Raw genomic sequence first — 19,840 nt, forward strand, 5'->3', positions numbered from 1 at the left:
CGTGATTTCCCTAAATCGCTTCAGGCAAATGCCGGGATGGTTCCTTTGAAAGGGCACGGCTGATTTCCTTCCCCATCCTTCCCTCACCCGAGCTTGCGCTCCGTCTCTAATGACCTCGTTGTCGACGGGACGTTAAACACTAATATCCTCCTCATGCAGAAGTGTCCCAAAATAGTGCTTGCTGTCTGGTTATGCAGAACTGGAAGACAGATGGGCCTACCCATTACACTCATAGTTCTAGTGCTTGCTGTTGAATACAAACTTTATTAGTATGACAGGGTTGACCCAATTCCTGGAACTCAGGGAAACCAGGGAATTTCGAATGTGTCAGGGAAACTTGGAAGGAAAAAATTAGAAAAATCTTTCTTTGTCTCAGTAGAAGAAGTGATTTGTTTACCTAGATGTCGTGCATCATCACTTGCTGGGCGCAGCTGAGTACGTGCGCCGCTTCCCTACTCCCTCATTCCTACTGCTGCACCCCTTCCTACAACTCCCCTCAGCTTGCAGTCAGTGCTGCACCGCTATTTGTTGCTAGCCTAGCAGCTGCTGTCGAGAGACAGGCGGGCATGAGATGTAGTTTGTTTGGATCTGATTCTCAGATTGTTGACACAGCGGCTGGAGGCGGCAGTCATGTCCATGAGTTGTCTGAGTGATTGTGTGAATGAATGTGTGTGTGCTCTTGTTTTCTGACAAAAGCTATAGCCGAAAATTTAGTTCTGAGAGTGTGATTGTCTTCTCTACGTGCCTGTCTGCAACTCGTCACTTGATTCTCAGACTATTATCACACGTTACCTGTTGGATGGATTGCTCACTGCAGTCTCATTTCTTCAACATGGTGTCAGTGACACATGAGTAGCTGGCCACATGAGTGGATTTCCGCGACAGGCCAAAACCGCAGGCCATTTCTCTGGGTATCTATAACGGATGGGGCCTGCTGATGTGAAGCCCGTCGTTTCCCACTAACATGCAGGCCCTCCCAATTGAATCTAGTCTCACCAATCTGCCCGCAGGCTGTGTCTGTCTGTCTGTCTGTCTGTCTGTGTGTGTGGCATAATGAGGCGGATTTTTGTGGTTTATCCATGGACTCAGGACTGTGGTGCTCCTTGGCAGGCCAAAGGCCAAGGGGAATGGATTTTAAGGAATTGCGACTGTCACCTCAAATGCATTGTACAGTGCAGATTTTATTTATTGTAGTACATTTTGGCACTTCGAAAGTAGTTTATATATTAGAAAATATGGACGATAATATGAAGAAAATTGTGGCAGTTGGCTGGCAGTTTGTACACTATGTGCTCATATGTTTCTCAAACAAAAATCACAGAGTACCTGTAAAATAATAGATATCAAGTGGGTAATAACTGACAATAATAATCATAGTGGAATCAACATATTGCTGGTCATCTATGTGGAATCAACATATTGCTGGTCATTTATAGTGTTTGTTTACACAACTCTTCCCTGCATTCTACACTTAGTGTGAGGCCTACTGTTTTCTGAGGTTATTTCTGAAAACAGTGAAGGTATTTTAAAACTGTCTTGCAACACCAAGGAAAAGTGTATTTTTGTCAAGAGATGTTCTATTTTATTAAAATAAAATAGTGGTCTTAATGAAACCCACAAACCATTTGAATTGCTTTCTCCATCTAAAAACAGTTAATCACAAAAGATGTTGGTTTTATTACTTAAGGCTTTTGCTCACATGAGGGAGAAATACAGAAATATCTACATATTTTTGAGATCTTAAAATTTGTCAGGGAAAAATGATAAAACTTGTCTGGAAATCGGAGATATTTCACTTCAGAAAACTTGTGGCAACTCAGTATGAGGAAGGAGAAGGTCATCGATTCACTTCTGATGTCATCACTGGTCTGGGGCAACATTCTTTAGTAGATGGATCACGTCTTCAGTAAATGTTGACATGGAAAAAACAGGGAGGGGAAGTCAGTGCAGACTAGAAATTAGATTATCCAGAAAAACTGCTCTTCCAAATAAAAATGAAGATGTGACTCTTCAGGCTTTCCCAGCGGATATGTTGCAAATAGTCTTCACGGGTGTGCCACCGGATGACGTTGTGCAAATCCCACAATACTTCTTCGGAGGAACTGTTCGACATCATCAGGTGGTTGAACCTCGCTGGTGGCTAGGTGTGACTGACAAGATCCGCATGTCGACACCGCTGTATATAGAGCACGCGCGTGAAGTTTGCGCAGGCGTGGAAACCACACATGCACAAAAATTTGCAGATAGATGGCACCAGACTCAAATGCCCTCTGCCAGGAGACGCAGAGCGGCTGTTCTGCGCATGCACTGACGCTGTGTTTACTAACATGCTGCCAAAGTTATGACGGGTCTATTATCGAAAGCTCTTTGCTTTCTCGTCGTGATTTAACAGCAGCCACTGCAGGGTTCCAGGCTGTACTCAGTTGAAATCCCGCATCCCTGTTGATAAGGTTATCTGCTGTACGGATATGTATTGCCCCCTTAATGACACAATCCCAGAAAGAGGATGCTGGGGATAAAACTTCTGTCTTTTTATAAATCATGTGATGTCCTGTGCTCAGTGTTCTGCAATTGCCTACTTCTCCGGTTGGCGTAGGCGTGTATGACGCTGATGTTCATCGCAACATTCTTGTACTGTGCAACATGTCTGACCTATATATGCCGCCCCACACTGACAAGGAATCTTGTACACACCACGTTTCCTCAGACCGAGATCATCCTTAACAGAACCTAACAGGTTCCTCAGTTTTGCAGATGGTCGGAAAACGCACTTGATATCATATCTTTCGAGGACTCTTCAGATTCTTGACAACGTGGCACCAAAGTACGGCAAGAAGGCCAAGGCGGTGGATGTCTTAGTATCTTCATTGTGCTCCATAGATTGAACTCGCTTGAGCCTGAATGCATTACGTATTTGTCTGTCAGAATAACCGTTTTGACGAAAGACTGTCTTCAAATGTTGCTTATCACTCGGCAGGCTTTCAGAGTCTGATACCACACGCGCTCTATGAACTAGCGTACGTAATGCACTACCGCATTGTGCTGGATGATGGCAGCTTGTGGCATGCAAATATAGATCTGTATGCTTTGGCTTGCGGTATATGCTGTGTCCCAAGGTGCCATCTGCTTTCCTTCATACTAAAACATCAAGAAAAGGTAGAGTGCCATCTTTTTCCACTTTCATAGTGAAGTTAATATTCGGATGGAGCAAATTTAAATGTTGAAGAAATGTAGGTAGAGTATCCAGTCCATGTGGCCACACCACAAACATATTGTCAACATACTGCAGAAAACAACAGGGTTTGAGAGTGGCTGACTGTAGTGCTTTATCTTCAAAGTCCTCCATAAAATAATTGGCCACCACAGGAGAAAGAGGGCTCCCCATGACGACACCGTCCACTTGCTCAAAATATAGGTCTTGAAATAAGAAGTATGTTGAAGTAAGCACATGTTTAAATAGTGCCACTATGTCCTCCTCAAACTTGTTAGTAATGAGCTCTAAAGAGTCCTGCAAGGGCACCTTTGTAAATAAAGACACAACATCGAAACTTACTAAGAGTTCCTATGATTCCAGTCTAAGAGTTTTCAAGTGACCTATGAAATCCTCAGAGTAACAAATATGATGATGGCACTTGCCTAAGAGAGGTCCCAATAGTGATGTCAGATATTTGGCAACAAAATAAGTAGGTGCTCCAGTGTTGCTCATGATAGGGCGCAGAGGCATCCCATTCTTATGGATCTTGGGTAGGCCATAGAGTCTAGGAGGAACTACAGCTTGTTGACGTAAACCCTTAGCGACTTGCGCTGGGATCGAGCTCTTCCTGATGAGTTCCAAAGTCTTCCTCTGGATCCTACCTGTCGGGTCACTTTTTAATTTTACGTCAACATGCTGTAGTTCCTCCTAGACTCTATGGCCTACCCAAGATCCATAAGAGTGGGGTGCCTCTGCACCAGGTCAGACATGTCGCACAGTACGAGAATGTTGCGATGAACATCAGCGTCATACATGCCTACGCCAACCGGAGAAGTCGGCAATTGCAGAACACTGAACACAGGACATCACATGATTTATGAAAAGACTGAAGTTTTATCCCCAGCATCCTCTTTCTGGGATTGTGTCATCAAGGGGGCAACACATATCCGTACAGCTGATAACCTTATCAGCAGGGATGGGGATTTCAACTGAGTACAGCCTGGAACCCTGCAGTGGCCGCTGTTAAATCATGACGAGAAAGCAAAGAGCTTTCGATAATAGACCCGTCATAACTTTGGCAGCATGTTAGTAAACACAGTGTCAGTGCATGCGCAGAACGGCCGCTCTGCATCTCCTGGCAGAGGGCGTTTGAGTCTGGCGCCATCTATCTGCAAATTTTTGCGCATGCGTGGTTTCCGCGCCTGCGCAATCTTCACACGCGTGCTCTATATACAGCGGCGTCGACATGCGGATCTTGTCAGTCACACCTAGCCACCAGCAAGGTTCAACCACCTGATGATGTCGGACAGTTGCTCCGAAGAAGTATTGTGCGATTTGCACAACGTCATGCGGCGGCACACCCGTGAAGACTATTTGCAAAAATGAAGATTTTGAACAATATGATGTTCTCGGTTATCAGCTGTGAAGGGTTACGCAGAATACCTCTTTATATGTGGAGGACTGGAACCATTGCTCGATTTTTAGTGCAGTATGACCCTAAATGTACTGTTAACATTAGAAAGATATTGCTTCTTTATAAGCTCACAGACTTTAAACTTTAATTCAGTGGGACATATTTAGTAAAAAGGATTCAATAAAGTGAGACTAAACTTTCTGTTGATTCTAAAGATCACTTATTAAGGAAACTAAGGCAGAATTGTTGGGTGATAACGTTTATAACCGCCCCCCCCCCCCCCCCCCCGCCCCCCACCTCCATGAATCATGCACCATGGACCATGGACCTTGCCTTTGGTGGGGAGACTTGTGCATCTCACCAGTACAGATAGCTGTATCATAGGTGCAACCACAACGGTAGAGTATCTGTTGAGACACCAGACAAACGTGTGGTTCCTGAAGAGGGGCAGGAGCCTTTTCAGTAGTTGTAGGGGCAACAGTCTGGATGATTGACTGATCTGGCGTTGTAACATAAACCAAAATGGCCTTGCTGTTCTGGTACTGCGAACGGCTGAAAGCAAGAGAAACTACAGCCTTAATTTTTCCTGAGGGCATGCAGCTGTAGTGCATGGTTAAATGATGGTGTCCTCTTGGGTAAAATATTCTGGAAGTAAAATAGTCCTCCATTAGGATCTCTAGGTAGGGACTACTCACGAAGATGTCGTCATCAGGAGAAGCAAAACTGGTGTTATACCGATCGGAGCGTTTAATGTCAGGTCCCTCAATCAGGCAGGTAGGTTAGAAAATTTAAAAAGGGAAATGATAGGTTAAAGCTAGATATAGTGAGAATTAGTGAAGTTCGGTGGCAGGAGGAACAAGACTTCTGCTCAGGTTAATACAGGGTTATAAATACAAAATCAAATAGGGGTAATGCAGGAGTAGGTTTAGTAATGAATAAAAAAAAATAGGAGCACAGGTAAGCTCTTACGAACAGGACAGTGAAGACATTATTCTAGCCCAGACACACGAAGCCCACACGTACCACAGTAGTACACGTTGATATGCCAAGTAGCTCCGCAGACGACGAGATTGAAGACATGTATAATGAAATAAAAGGAATTATTCAGATGGTGAAGGGAGACAAAAATTTAATAGTCATGGGGGGGACTGGAATTCGATAGTAGGAAAAGGAAGAGAAGGAATAGTCGTAGGTGAATATGGGATGGGGGTAATGAATGAATGAAAGAGGAAGCTGCGTGGTAGAATTTTGCACAGAGCAAATCTTAATCATAGCTAACACTTGGGTTAAGAATCATGAAAGGTGGTTATATATGTGGAAGAGGCCTGGAGACACTGGAAGGTTTCAGATAGATTATATAATGGTAAGGCAGAGATTTAGGAATCAGGTTTTAAATTGTAAGACATTTCCAGGGGTGGATGTGGATTTCGACCACAGTCTATTGGTTATGAACTGTAGATTAAAACTGAAGAAACTGCAAAAAAGGTGGGCATTTAAGAAGATGGGACCTGGGTAAACTGGAAGATCCAGATGTAGAGAGAGCATTAGGGAATGATTGACAAGAACTGGGGAAAGAAATAGAGTAGGAGAATGGATGGATTTGAGAGATGAAATAGTGAAGGCAGCAGAGGATAAAGTAGGTAAAAAGATGAGGGCTAGTAGAGAAGAGATATTGAATTGATTGAAGAAAGGAGAAAATGGAGTAAATGAGGCAGGCAAAAAGGAATACAAACGTCTCAAAAATGAGATCGACAGGAAGTGCAAAATGACTATGCTGGAATGGCTAGAGGACAAATGTAAGGATGTAGAGGCATATATCACTGGGGGTGAGATAGATCTGCCTACACAAAAATCAGACACCTTTGGAGGAAAGAGAACCACTTGTATGGAGCTCAGATGGAAAACCGGTTCTAAGCAAAGAAGGGAAAGCAGAAAAGTGGAAGGAGTATACAGGGTGTTACAAAAAGGTACGGCCAAACTTTCAGGAAACATTCCTCACAGACAAATAAAGAAAAGATGTTATGTGGACATGTATCCGGAAACACTTAATTTCCATGTTGGAGCTCATTTTAGTTTCATCCACCTACGCTCACTGGAGCAAGTTATCATGGTTTCATACGGGATACTCTACCTGTGCTGCTAGAACATGTGCCTTTACAAGTACGACACAACATGTGGTTCATGCACGATGGAGCTCCTGCACATTTCAGTCAAAGTGTTCATACGCTTCTCAACAACAGATTCGGTGAATGATGGATTGGTAGAGGCAGACCAATTCCATGGCCTCCACGCTCTCCTGACCTCAACCCTCTTGACTTTCATTTATGGGGGCATTTGAAAGCTCTCATCTACACAACCCCGGTACCAAATGTAGAGACTCTTCTTGCTCGTATTGTGGACGGCTGTGATACAATACGCCATTCTCCAGGGCTGCATCAGGAAATGGGAGATATGATACTGCGTGAAGAATTTGACATAGAACTGGAAGATCTAATTCAAAGCAAGGCCCCAGGAGTAGACAACATTCTATTAGAACTACTGATAGCCTTGGGAGAGCCAGCCCTGACAAAACTCTACCGTTTGATGAGCAAGGTGTATGAGACAGTTCAAATACCCTCAGACTTCAAGAAGAATAAAACTCCAATCCCAAAGAAAGCAAGTATTGACAGGTGTGAAAATTACTGAACTATCAGTTTAATAAGTCACAGCTGCAAAATACTAACGCAAATTCTTTACAGACGAATGGAAAAACTGGTGGAAGCCAACCTTGGGGAAGATCAGTGTGGATTCTGTAGAAATGTTGGAACACGTGAGGCAATACTGACCCTATGACTTATCTTAAAAGATAGTTTAAGGAAAGGTAAACCTATGTTTCTAGCATTTGTAGAATTAGGGAAGGCTTTTGAAAATGTTGATTGGAATACTCTTTCAAATTTTGAAGGGAGCGAAAGGCTATTTACAGTTTGTATAGATACCAGAAGGCGGTTATAAGAGTCGAGGGGGCATGAAAGGGAAGCAATGGTTGGGAAGGGAGTGAGACAGGGTTGTAGCCTATCACCAATGTTATTCAAACTATATATTGATCAAGCAGTAAAGGAAACAAAAGAGAAATTCGGAGTAGGAATTAAAATCTATGGAGAACAAAGAAAAACTTTGAGGTTTGCTGATGACATTGTAATTCTGTCAGAGATAGCAAAGTACCTGGAAGAGCAGTTGAATGGAATGGACAGTATCTTGAAAGGAGGCTACAAGATGAACATCAACAAAAGCAGAATGAGGATAATGGAATGTAGTCCAACTAAATCCTGTGATGCTGAGGGAATTAGATTAGGAAATGAGACACTTAAAGTAGTAAAGGAGTTTTGCTATTTAGGGAGTAAAATAACTGATGATGGTCGAAGTAGAGAGGATATAAAATGTAGACTGACAATGGCAATAAAGGGTTTCTGAAGAAGAGAAATTTGTGAACATAGAGTATAGATTTGTCAGGAAGTCTTTTATGAAAGTATTTGTATGGATTGTAGCCATGTATGGATGTGATACGTGGATAGTAAATAGTTTAGACAAGAAGAGAATAGAAGCTTTTGAAATGTGGTGCTACAGAAGAATGTTGAAAATTAGCTGGGTGGATCGTTTAACTAATGAGCAGGTATTGAACAGAACTGGGGAGAAGAGGAATTTGTGGCACAACTTGACTAGAAGGAGGTATTGGTTGATAGGTTGTTCTGTGGCATCAAGGGTTCACCAATTTAGTATTGGAGGGTAGTGTGGAAGGTAAAAATCGTAGGAGACCAAGTGCTGAATACACTAAGCAGATTCAGAAGGATGTAAGGTGCAGTAGTTAATTAGAAATGAAGAAGCTGGCACAGGATAGAGTAGCATGGAGAGCTTCATCAAACCAGTCTCTGCACTGAAAACACCACCACTTATAAAGTAATGTATAGTTGTTTTTTTCACTTCACAATCTAGTCTCTACTGCCACACAACTATAGAATTTCATGATATTCTTAGTACCGTTATTTTCTCTTAATGCTGTGGTAAATGTACTTCTCTTTTTAAAAATTGTGGTATATAAAGGTTTTCATGTTTGCACACCTTTTCCTCTAACATGATTCACCCTTTCTGGTGTACTTTCTTCAGAATGTTGCTGGAATTATTGTCTGAACTAAACCCCCCAGAGACCATTTCCACTGTACTTTTCTGAAACTTCTGGTAGGCTAAATATTCCATTTATAATTGTTAATCTTGGAAACTTACTACATTACACCACATTTGGTTGGCAGAAATTAAGAAATATATTATTGATCATCATGAAGAATTGCCGGCAAGGAGAATATTAACATGAGTGTTTTGATGTAACATCTTCTATTGAATTACTCCCATTAAAAGATCCCATTGTGAGTCATAAGAATGAATTAATGGTAGTGTTTTAAAATTTCATTTGCTTCCAGTGGAGAGTGTCAGTGAAAGTTAAAACAGTTTTCTGTACCACTCATTGAAGTGAAAGATTTTGACACTGCTGCACGAAGTAAAATTATTTCGCCAATCTTAAGGTACAAATGTTCACCTTCCTGAACTTCTTATCTTCTACAATCAGTGAGGGAGTGTACTGAAAGGTTACTTTAAACCATCCACAGATCTTTGGTTTAACCTGTTTTCTCCTAATTAAGTTTGAGAATACCAACAGTCATAAATACAGCACTAGGAACAAAAACAGCATGCACTATGCAAAACTTAATTGTTTTCATCCACAGAAAGGAGTAAGTATGCAGCCATAATAATATTTGAGCCACATTGTGAATTATGGGTGTGGCAGACAATGGAAGTTTTAAAAATGAACTGAAATTGTTTGTGTGTAGCAAATCCTATTCCATGAGAGATTTTATTGGTACATAGTTGGTTTACGTGTATCGGATTATTCTTGCTGATTAAGATTTGAAAGATTTGAAAAAGTCAGTATGTGACCAACAAGTAGCCATTTTTCACAGAAAAGTTATCCAATTTGCGGAATGTCAAATCGCCGCTTGGGTGTAAATAGATAGCGAGGCATGTGATTATTTGAAAATGTATTCATACCAAGCACTTAAGCAAGTTGGTGGATTTGCTTCTTTGGTCCTGGTAATGCTATGTTTCATCTCGTCCGGTTGAAATGGGAACAGTGTATCCATTGATTTTTCAGCCTCAGCTGTGGAGCAGAAGAAATGGCATGACACCTTAATGTGTCTTGCTTCACTGTGTTAATGCAGATTTAACAGCAGTCAGTATTGTATCCCACTCTGCTAGATGTCACTGTAGATAGAGAGCGTATCTACCAGCATCATATTAAAGTGTTCTGTGAGGCCATTCATCTGTGGGTAGTAGGCAGTTGTTGTTCTGCAGGTGCTGTTGCAACATGCAGTTATCTATGATACTACTCTCTACTGGAAAGTTTCCAGCAATCAGTGATCATGATACGGGGTGCTCTGCACTTCAAAATGGTGTTTTCAAATAACCTCAGAATTTCCAGAGCTTAAACAGTCTGTACTGCTTTGGTGACAGCATAGTGAGTGAGGTAGCCAGCAGGCTGTTATCCATAGATTGCCATTTGTCGACTTTGCAAACCTCTCAAAGAGAGAGATTCCATTTCGGTCGGATGGTGCTGCTGTAGGCAGAATAAATGGATATCTGAATATCAGATGTCTCAGCGGCAAGTGCTTCCATAGCTGCCATTCCTTAGAGTGGTTCACATAACTTCTAAACAATAGATACCTGGCCTTTGATACCTGCCTATGAGTGAAGTCTTTCTTTATCCCAGGTGACGAGAAGTTGGTGGATCATAAATACTTCGATAGCTGCATGTAGATGACATAGGATGATGAGCAACTATTTTCATCCTGTTGGATAATCATTCATTTTAGGCAGTGTTTAATTTATTAATTGCAATTCTTTTGTTGGTTTCTCCACTTTCAACATTATGTGGCTTTCAGCAGTGCTGGATCTTCCTTCTGATCAGCAGCAAAGTCATTTAACACAGCAGTGACTAAATTTTCATCCAGGCTGTTTTGTTCCACCAAAGGGTTCCTAGAAAAGCAGTTGGTCCTTGTGTTTGTGTCCAATTTTATGAGGGTTATTCAGAATGTAACTTTCAAAGTGTTTTTCTCTGAGAGCATCCTTCAGTAGTGCAGCAACAGGTTAATCCGAAGTAATGTGATTAAGGCGTATAGGGGGATGCTGTATGACCTGAAATCTGTTTCCGAATAATGGCAAAAGTTTCAGCAACGGTGTGGGGGTGCACATTGTCATGATGGAGAAGAATGCCTCTAGACAGAAGTCCTCTGCAACAGCTCAATATTATTGACTTTAGGTCATTCTCCAACATGGCACTATACTGGGCACTGTTCATTGTTTCACCCCTTTGCTGACTGTGCTCCAAAATCAGCCCATTCATATTCTGGAAGAGAGTAGAAAGGACATTTTTGGCAGAGGACTGAGGCTTGAATTTATTGTTGGCTGGAGAAAATTTGTCGCCATTCTGAAGACTATCTTTCTCTTTCTGGTTCATAGTGATGCAACCAGGTTTAGTTTCCTGTGACGATACATGTCAGAAAGTTGTGTTCGCCAGTTAGCATCCTAAGTGGGTCTCCACAGCAGGTGGAGACGTGCATTCACTGTCACGCTTTGTTTAAAATATTGGTGTATGTCTACACCCCATAAGTTAGTAAATTACTTTCACGTTTTATTATTCTGTTTGTGTGGGATTTCCTTTTATACTATCTTCCAACCACTTTATATGTACGTTGTTTCTTCTTTTGTAGATAAGAAAATGAGAAATACTTGCACTATTTGATCAGGCTATATCATCATAATCTTACTCTTACTGAAATGTAACTGAATTTACTTTTCTTTGAAGTCATTGATCAAAACAGTAAGTTTCTTAAATTTATTCAGATAGAAATATTTAAATTATTCTTATCACAAGGAGTTATATGTTGACATTGTAATCTGAAACACACTCCAAAATTTCTAATCCCAAGTCCATGGTAAATCAGATGAGTGAGTAAATGTAATTGCAAAGAATCATTAGTGCCCAGGTAAATCTAGTGTCCTGTAACACTTTGGAAAACATTTCAACTGTGTAACCAACAATCACTGTACAGCTTCCTCCCTCGGCACGAGCTGTATTTGCACCTTCTCCAGTGTCAGATGTTGTGTACATACCTTTCCTTCTATCCAGGGTGAGAACATCCCTTTTTGAGTCCCTCCACACACAACTGTTCAGGTCATACCGTCTATGGACTCACTTGACAAAGGCGTAGACCGTCCCTTCCCTGGGTCAACATATCCTGCTTTCCAATAAGTACCAAATTGGTTCCCCAATTATAAATCTTTAACAGTATGCACAGCATCTGATTTATTTTCTCATATCCTAGTGACGAAGTTTCCCTGTAATGTATCAACTTTAACCAGTTATTCCAAACATGTTTCCTGTCTCCTCCTTTTATATCTTTTTATGTATGCTTCTTGCAATGCCGTTGCTTGTATATATTAAATTATCTAAAAACGATCTTTTGCTCTCGTTATTCCTCCTACATTCAATCACTTGTTACTAATAACATTCCTGCATGCTTCTCAGAGTAGTATTTACCTTCCAAAGATCACTTTGTGGTAATAACTGCCCATCAGGGATTTATTCATTGCTAGTAGATTATAGTTGCTCATTATTATTAAAGTGGTCTTATTTGATTCACACCAGAACCAAAAGCAACAGTCTAGTATTAAGAGTACCTATTCGAAACATACTTTGCCCTTCATTTCTTTAGATGAATGCTCGCTATATAAGACATACTCGTATCTGCTTAGTAGCTTATCAATCCTTCAATTTTATATTGAGGTGTAATATATTAATAATAACTATAACATTTTTATTGCCCTTACTAAAATCATTTATTCACTAGTGTTGTCTCATCAGAGATAGCTTCACTCTCTCTCATTATTTTCTCACATCATCTGCTAACGATTCATTAGTGCACTTTCACCAGTGATAAACCGTAGTCTTAGTTACAGTGGCCAAACAATTGACTTGACAAACCATTTCTTTTTTGTTAGCATGTCATCGTCTAGTTAGGGAATGGTTTCCTTTCCCATCCACTTCACACTTTTCATGTGACATGCCTAATATGCGTTTAACCCTCTAACATACCATCTGTCAGTTAATTGCATGTGTATTTTTTTGTGGTATGTGTTATTGCCTCCCTGTTGTCCTATGTTAGTAGGTGGTAAATTCCACTAAGTGGTCTGCAAGAGAAAAGGGTTTCAACTTGAGACAAAAAATATGGAAAGAGGGACAATAGAATAGTTACTCCTGTCGGAGAACTAAGAAAAGAAAATTAAGAATGGGTTTGCTAGAATTGAAGAAAGAAAGATGATAGAGCCCCAAAGACAGAATCCCATACCATCCACCACCACAGGATCTCCACCCAAATGGGTTCTTCACTGAGATGAGGATGAAGAGTGATTGACATACCGTACAGAGTATCCATATATTTACAAGAGAATTATGTGAGTACCTCTGTAATAAGACATTGGCAATCCATGTGTCAGTCTACCACTAAAACTAGGATAGGATAGGATAGGATAGCACAGCACAATGGAAGACAGATTTAGGATAGAAAGAATGGGAAATAGTGTAATATAGAGGCACAGCCATCCCCCCCCCCCCCCCCCCCAATCACCACTAGTGGAAACACCCTAGTTGTACACTGTCATGCCAACTTAAGTGAAAGTTGAAAGGGATCCTACTTTCTTTCACAATGTCACTAACCCCCACCATTGCCTACGACTTCAGCAACTGCTGATAGGTGCAACTGCTCTCATTCTACTGTGGTTCGTTCATCAGCACAGATCTAGAATAGTTTATTTAGGTACAGGGAAAGTTGGCTTTGTCAAAATAATGGGCTTATTCATAAACTAACTAGGGAACCCCCCCCATCGCACCCCCCCTCAGATTTAGTTATAAGTTGGCACAGTGGATAGGCCTTGAAAAACTGAACACAGATCAATCGAGGAAAAAGGAAGTTGTGTGGAACTATGAAAAAAATAAGCAAAATATACAAACTGAGTAGTCCATGCGCAAGATATGCAACATCAAGGACAATGTGAGCTCAGGTGCGCCGTGGTTGTTGTGAGCAGCTCCGGAATGAGAGGTCCTTGGTTCAAGTCTTCGCTCGAGTAAAAAGTTTAATTTTTTATTTTCAGACAATTATCAAAATTCAGGCACTCACACATGATCAACTTCGCTCTCCAAAATTCCATGACATGTTCAGATTTGCTTGGAGATATGCAGGATTTGACGGTCTACACACGGAAAAATTTGAAAACGTTAAAAACATATGTTTTGGCAGAGCACAGGGAAAACTGTGTGACTGTGAAACTGTTGCATTCATTTGTTGCAGTTTATGTGACACTCTTATGTTTTCATCACTTTTTTGGGAGTGATTATCACAACCATAAGAAAACCTAAATCGGGCAAGGTAGAAGAATCTTTTTACACATTTGCCAAGTGTGCAAGTTAGGTGGGTCGACAATATATTCCTGTCATGTGTCGCACATGCTGTCACCAATGCCGTGTATAATATATCAGACGTGTTTTCCTGTGGAGGGATCGGTTGACCTGTGACCTTGCGATCAAATGTTTTCGGTTCCCATTGGAGAGGCACGTCCTTTCGTCTACTAATCGCACGGTTTTGCGGTGTGGTCGCAAAACAGACACTAAACTTATTATAGTGAACAGAGACGTCAATGAACGAATGTATAAATCATTACTGTGCAAAAATAAAGAAGGTAAACTTTTCACTCGAGGGAAGACTTGAAACAAGGACCTCTTGGTCCGCAGCTGCTCATGCTAACCACGGGACCACGGCACTCCTGAGCTCACACTCCTTGATGTTCCCTATCTTGCACATGGACTACTCATTTAGTATATTTTGCTTATTTTTTTCATAGTTCCACACAACTTCTTCCTGTTTTCTCGATTGATCTGCATTCAGTTTTTCAAGGCCTATCCACTGTGCCAACTTATAACTAAATCTGAGGAGGGTGCGATGGGGAGGTTCCCTTATAAGTAAATATTTTTGTACTTGCTAAAGTTGCAAAATGTTCTTAAACAGTGTGACTGAAATATCATTCTAGCACTCAGTAACTCTTCATAATCACGTATTTGTAAGATAGTAATGCACCATTGTTTGAAGTGATGAAATGGATAAAAAGTGTTGGTACTGAAAGTGTGTACTTGCTAAGATTCATTTTGCTTCATAACAATTGGTACTGTAAGAGTATTTATTGACTATTGACCACAGGAACATTACCTCTGTCTTTGAACTGACATTCTGTTCGACCAATGTTCTATGCTTCACTTGTTTGCCAGTTTCTCGTGCTTATTCATCATGTTATTGTCTCTAGTGAGCAAAAATGGTCTAAGAGTAATGGACTACTGGTTATGACTGATTCCCTTGTCACACGTCTAAAGGACAGAATGTGACACATTGGTGACCTCGGACTCATTTCATCCCTCCACTTGTTATTTCGGTGACTGTTTACTGTGAAGTGCCTCACCTTATGAACAATCGACCTGCTGCCATTTGTTTTGTCACATCTGATGTTGTCGCATCACATTTCCCCTTTGCACTATGGAGCTCACATGTTACCCTCTACAAGCTGCTGTTGAAATGGAACAGGAACACTTATCTCTTCGTGCAACACAACTGAGCTCTCTAACCTCGTGGTCGTCAAACTGCGAACCGAATCATGTAGACATGATGTCCACGGTTCTCAGACGTATTTTACAATAATTAGCATCTAGCCACTAACAGCCAAATCCAAAAATGTCAGTTGATGGTACGAGCTTTTTAAGAGTGTAGTTTTCCTGCTCAGTAACAAGCAAAAACACTTAGAGACAGTAATAGTTCAAGAATTGCTTCATTTTAATTGATATTGGTGAATTTGGCCATGAGCTAAGTAAAGTTGGGTTCTCAGCTTGAGGACAGAGGAAGCATGACCATTGCAGATTTAGAGGATGTCATAGGGAAAACATTTGCTTTTTTGTGTTCTAGTACTGTCAACCTACAGGCATGCGTAACTCTTACCATTCAGCTGTTGTGGTCAAAATTCCAAGCAGAAGTAACATTGGTTCATGAATACGCATTAGAACTCTAGTCATAGTCAAATGCAGTACATAACTTTAGCAAGGAATGTGAAATATTTATGATCGTGTCTTGTATTATATAATTCATTTAAATATGAGTACAGTTACTTTAGTCAACGATCTGATGATCTGCTCACTCAGACAACATAGAACTATTTCATCAGGCAATTACTGTGCAGCTTTGGGATTGTGGAGGTTGACAGCAATTTGAAAAAGATAGCAGTCAACATGAGGTGTTCTGAATGGTGCTGACTTAACTATAAGTTCTTATGGGCTGCCAGCCATCTTACTGCATGCTAACTATGGCTAGTGTATGGTAGAGGGGGAAGGGGTCATAGCATACTAATTTATGTAGGTTACCAGTTAATAATAAAATCGGTTCATATGTGGCCTGAGATGCCACACCACAATGTTGGTATCTGCTCTCGAGTAAAAAAGTGTGACAGCCACTGCTCTAACCTCATGGAGCTCATAATGGTGTGAACCCAGTGCATTGTGTTCTGTGCTTACCGCACACTGCTAACACTTGTTTTGGACTGGGTCCAACTGCTCAGTGTGGGACCAGTGCATATCATACTTTGCTGTCGACCTTCAGTGGCCGCAAATCCGTGAATTATTTCACTCAGTGTACTACTCAAGAGACTGTACTTCCTCCAATCACATATTCTATGCAACTTCCATTACCAACTAAAACAGCCTCACCTGTTTTATCTGTGGTGAACGACTGCACTCCCATGCCTTCTGCAATGTGATATCCCACCATCTCACGGGGGCCTTGGAAGACACATTGCTCTTACATACATCACAGCCACATGCAGCAACATTGGTGATCTCTGCTGTGCCAGTTAACCGCAGTCTCACATCCATCACATCATGTCTTGTGTCTTCCGTGTGGTCAACAACCCCCCCCCCCCCCTCCATGGTGACTGTGAGCTATGGCATCGTGTGTCACCCTTCATGGCTCAATGAAGCTTTTGCCACTCATTGTGGGTTGTCACATACGCATCCTCAAGGCTTTCCAACCAGCTTTCTCCCACACAATAGGTGCTGACAGGCAGGTTTCCTAAATTAGTTTGTCTGTTGAAAGAAAACCCTCACACCAGGTTCACCCTGGCCGACAAACTTCTCAACCCTCATAGTATTATGGACCATGACTCACACTTTGTCTTTCTCATCAGCCACCTGCACAAACATACAGACTTGATCTGTGGTTTATTTCTATGCCCGTTCACTCTCCACAAGTACTATATTGCAAAAGCCACCATAGAGCATTTTTTGCACCCTCCCTCTGAAGAGAATATGGGATTACGGGCCCTGTCCCAGCTCGGCACCTTAGTACACCGGTCAATGTAGAATTCATGCCAGACATTGTGCTATGGACCTTATGGCTTGTCACTTTCATATGAATTACAACTGCAATAACTATCTCGTGCGTCAGAACCTTTGCTGTCCAAGCTTACAGCATTGTTCAGCATCAGTGTCTCGTCACCAGTATGGGCACCAGGAAGAGAGCTGATATCATGACTGCCCACTCCACTCTGGCAGACAGAGGCTGTGTGAAAACGTGCTTAACTTCAATACGACACACGTCCTCCGCACACTACCTATACCGAGCAGTTGAGCCCCACTGACCATTGCTGAAGTTTCTTCAGGCTACACAGCAGACTCCACTCAGACTCCAAGGATGGTACTCAGGCAACACAGATTACACTTCAACCTGGGTATCCACAGTGATGGTTTTACACTACGTTTGGTAATGCAGCATGGAATTGCTAACCTCCCTGCACTTTACCAAACTGCGTGCGGACCAGTTCAGGCCCACTAGCCTGTGCTGCCTCATCAAACCACACCAAGCAACACTCAGCATATGCAACATCCATGCCACAGTCGCCAGTATGAAGTGAACTGCACCTACAGCCTTAAATATCCAATTGATACCGATGTGGTGGACAGTGTCATCCCTATCACCTTGGCCCCTACTTGCACATGTGCCACCAGACTGACTTCATGTACTGCGAATAACTCCAGTATCAGTGTTCAGGAGTTACAGACATCCAAGTGCATCTCGTACCTAGTTTCAATTTTACATGGACCTACTGTGTTGTGGGCATTTGCAAATCTATGTTAGGTATTGGTTTTCTTAAAAGCTTTGGATTTTTCCCTAACATTTAAGGTGCAACTTTACTGCCCCATGCTTCTGGCTCTGATCCCAGGCTCATTTGGCCCTTCCTTTACCTTTTCCCTCCTAAACAGCTCCCTCCTTAGCTCTCTTTCCAAGTGGTGCTCCCTAACAGCTAAACTCACAACTGCATGGCTTATATATCTGTGTGTGCGTGCGCACACCACTCTCTCTCTCTCTCTCTCTCTCTCTCTCTCTCTCTCTCTGATTCCACAGGCTCATCTGATACGTCAGCTGTCTGACACATTCAGCATGCGCAGACGATGCTTAGACAGCCTTTCCCTCTTTCCCCTGCCCCCTTCTTCCTCACCCCACACCCTGTGGTGCTGCATTCTACACAAGTGTCTCAGGTCAGTGACATTGTGCCTCCCAGTGTTTCTGTACAGCCCAAACCCCCTTCGTGAACAGAGTATTGCTCCTCCTGTGGACCCAAATGATGCCCTCGTAACTAGCATTACTATTGCTGCTAGTCGCAAGGTAAATACTAAAGAGGGATCCTCTGTTTGACACATGGATCAGCATCTCAACCCAAAGAAACTGCTCCATGCTAAGGTAATTGTTGATGAGCTGTTAACTGCAGGCATCGTTCATCAGTCAGACAGGAATTGGTATTCCCCCATCAACCTTCCTCAAACAGAAGATGGGTTTTTTCCTTCACTGCACAGATTACAGCCCTTAATTCCCACACCATCATTGACAATTAACCAGTCCCTCATATTCAGGACTTAGCTGAACTACTCAATGGTGCACAATCGTTTAGCGTACTTGATTGTCGCAAGGCCTACCGTCAAATACCTGTGTTCCAAGATGATATTCCTGACTGCTCTACTCACCACTTCAGGAGTGTTTGAGTACTGTTTCATGCCATATGGCCTCAAAACCTTCCATTTTCATGTGCATATGTGGATGAATTCCTGATCCCCCCCCCACTGTTAAGGAACATCAACAGCACCAGGCTGAAGTCGAGGACAGGTTTCGTAGTGATGGTGTCGAAATCAATCACAATGAATCCTAGTTAAGTAGTACTAGTGTGACTTCACTTAGTTGTACCATATTGGATCAAGGTATTCGACCAGCATCTGACTGTGTCAACTTTACTCATAACCTCCCTCTACCTAGGGACTACTTTGAGCTGCAGAGAGACCCTGGCATTATTAACTTCTACCATTGACATATCCCATGCTGTCCCCATGCACACTCTCCCCTCACGGACTCTCGGGTGTGAGGAAAGTGCCATAGACTGACAGATGCTTCGAGCCTTTGACTTGCACCATACATTAGCTCACCCAACACCTGCTTCTCGATCACCGCTGATGCACCTGATGGTACAGGCATAGGCACCATGCTGTAACAGCATGTTGGTGGCACCACTGACACTCTGATTCTTTTTCAAGAAACTCTCACCTGCCTAGCAGAAATGGTCAATGTTCGGCCTCACAGTCAATATTTTTACCTGCAAGTAAAAAGGTTCTATGGCTGAGTTTTGGTGATTTCTGACTACACCATCCCAAGATTAAGGGACAAAATTTGCCACAGGTATTTTTTGTTTCAGTATAATAATGGTGATATTTAGTCTTGCACTGTAAATATAAAGGTGAAATGGAAATTTACTTGTGGCTTTAGAGATTTAAAACTACTCTTGACACTCATTAAAATCCTATGTAAACATAAGTGTTCATATTGGCACTATCATTGAGTAATGACTTGTGCATAGTGGTACAGTGTATGGTTACGAAATTAAGTACCATACTAGTAAAACAAATGTATATCCATAGCACGTGTGACCTGTGAGGACCTTGACCAGGTCAGAAAACAAAGTTGAACTGTTATGAAAAAAACCTTACTTTCCTATGTACCTTAAGTGTACTGTAGAAA

The sequence above is a fragment of the Schistocerca americana genome, chromosome 2 (assembly GCF_021461395.2).
Source record: "Schistocerca americana isolate TAMUIC-IGC-003095 chromosome 2, iqSchAmer2.1, whole genome shotgun sequence".
Classification (NCBI taxonomy): domain Eukaryota; kingdom Metazoa; phylum Arthropoda; class Insecta; order Orthoptera; family Acrididae; genus Schistocerca; species Schistocerca americana.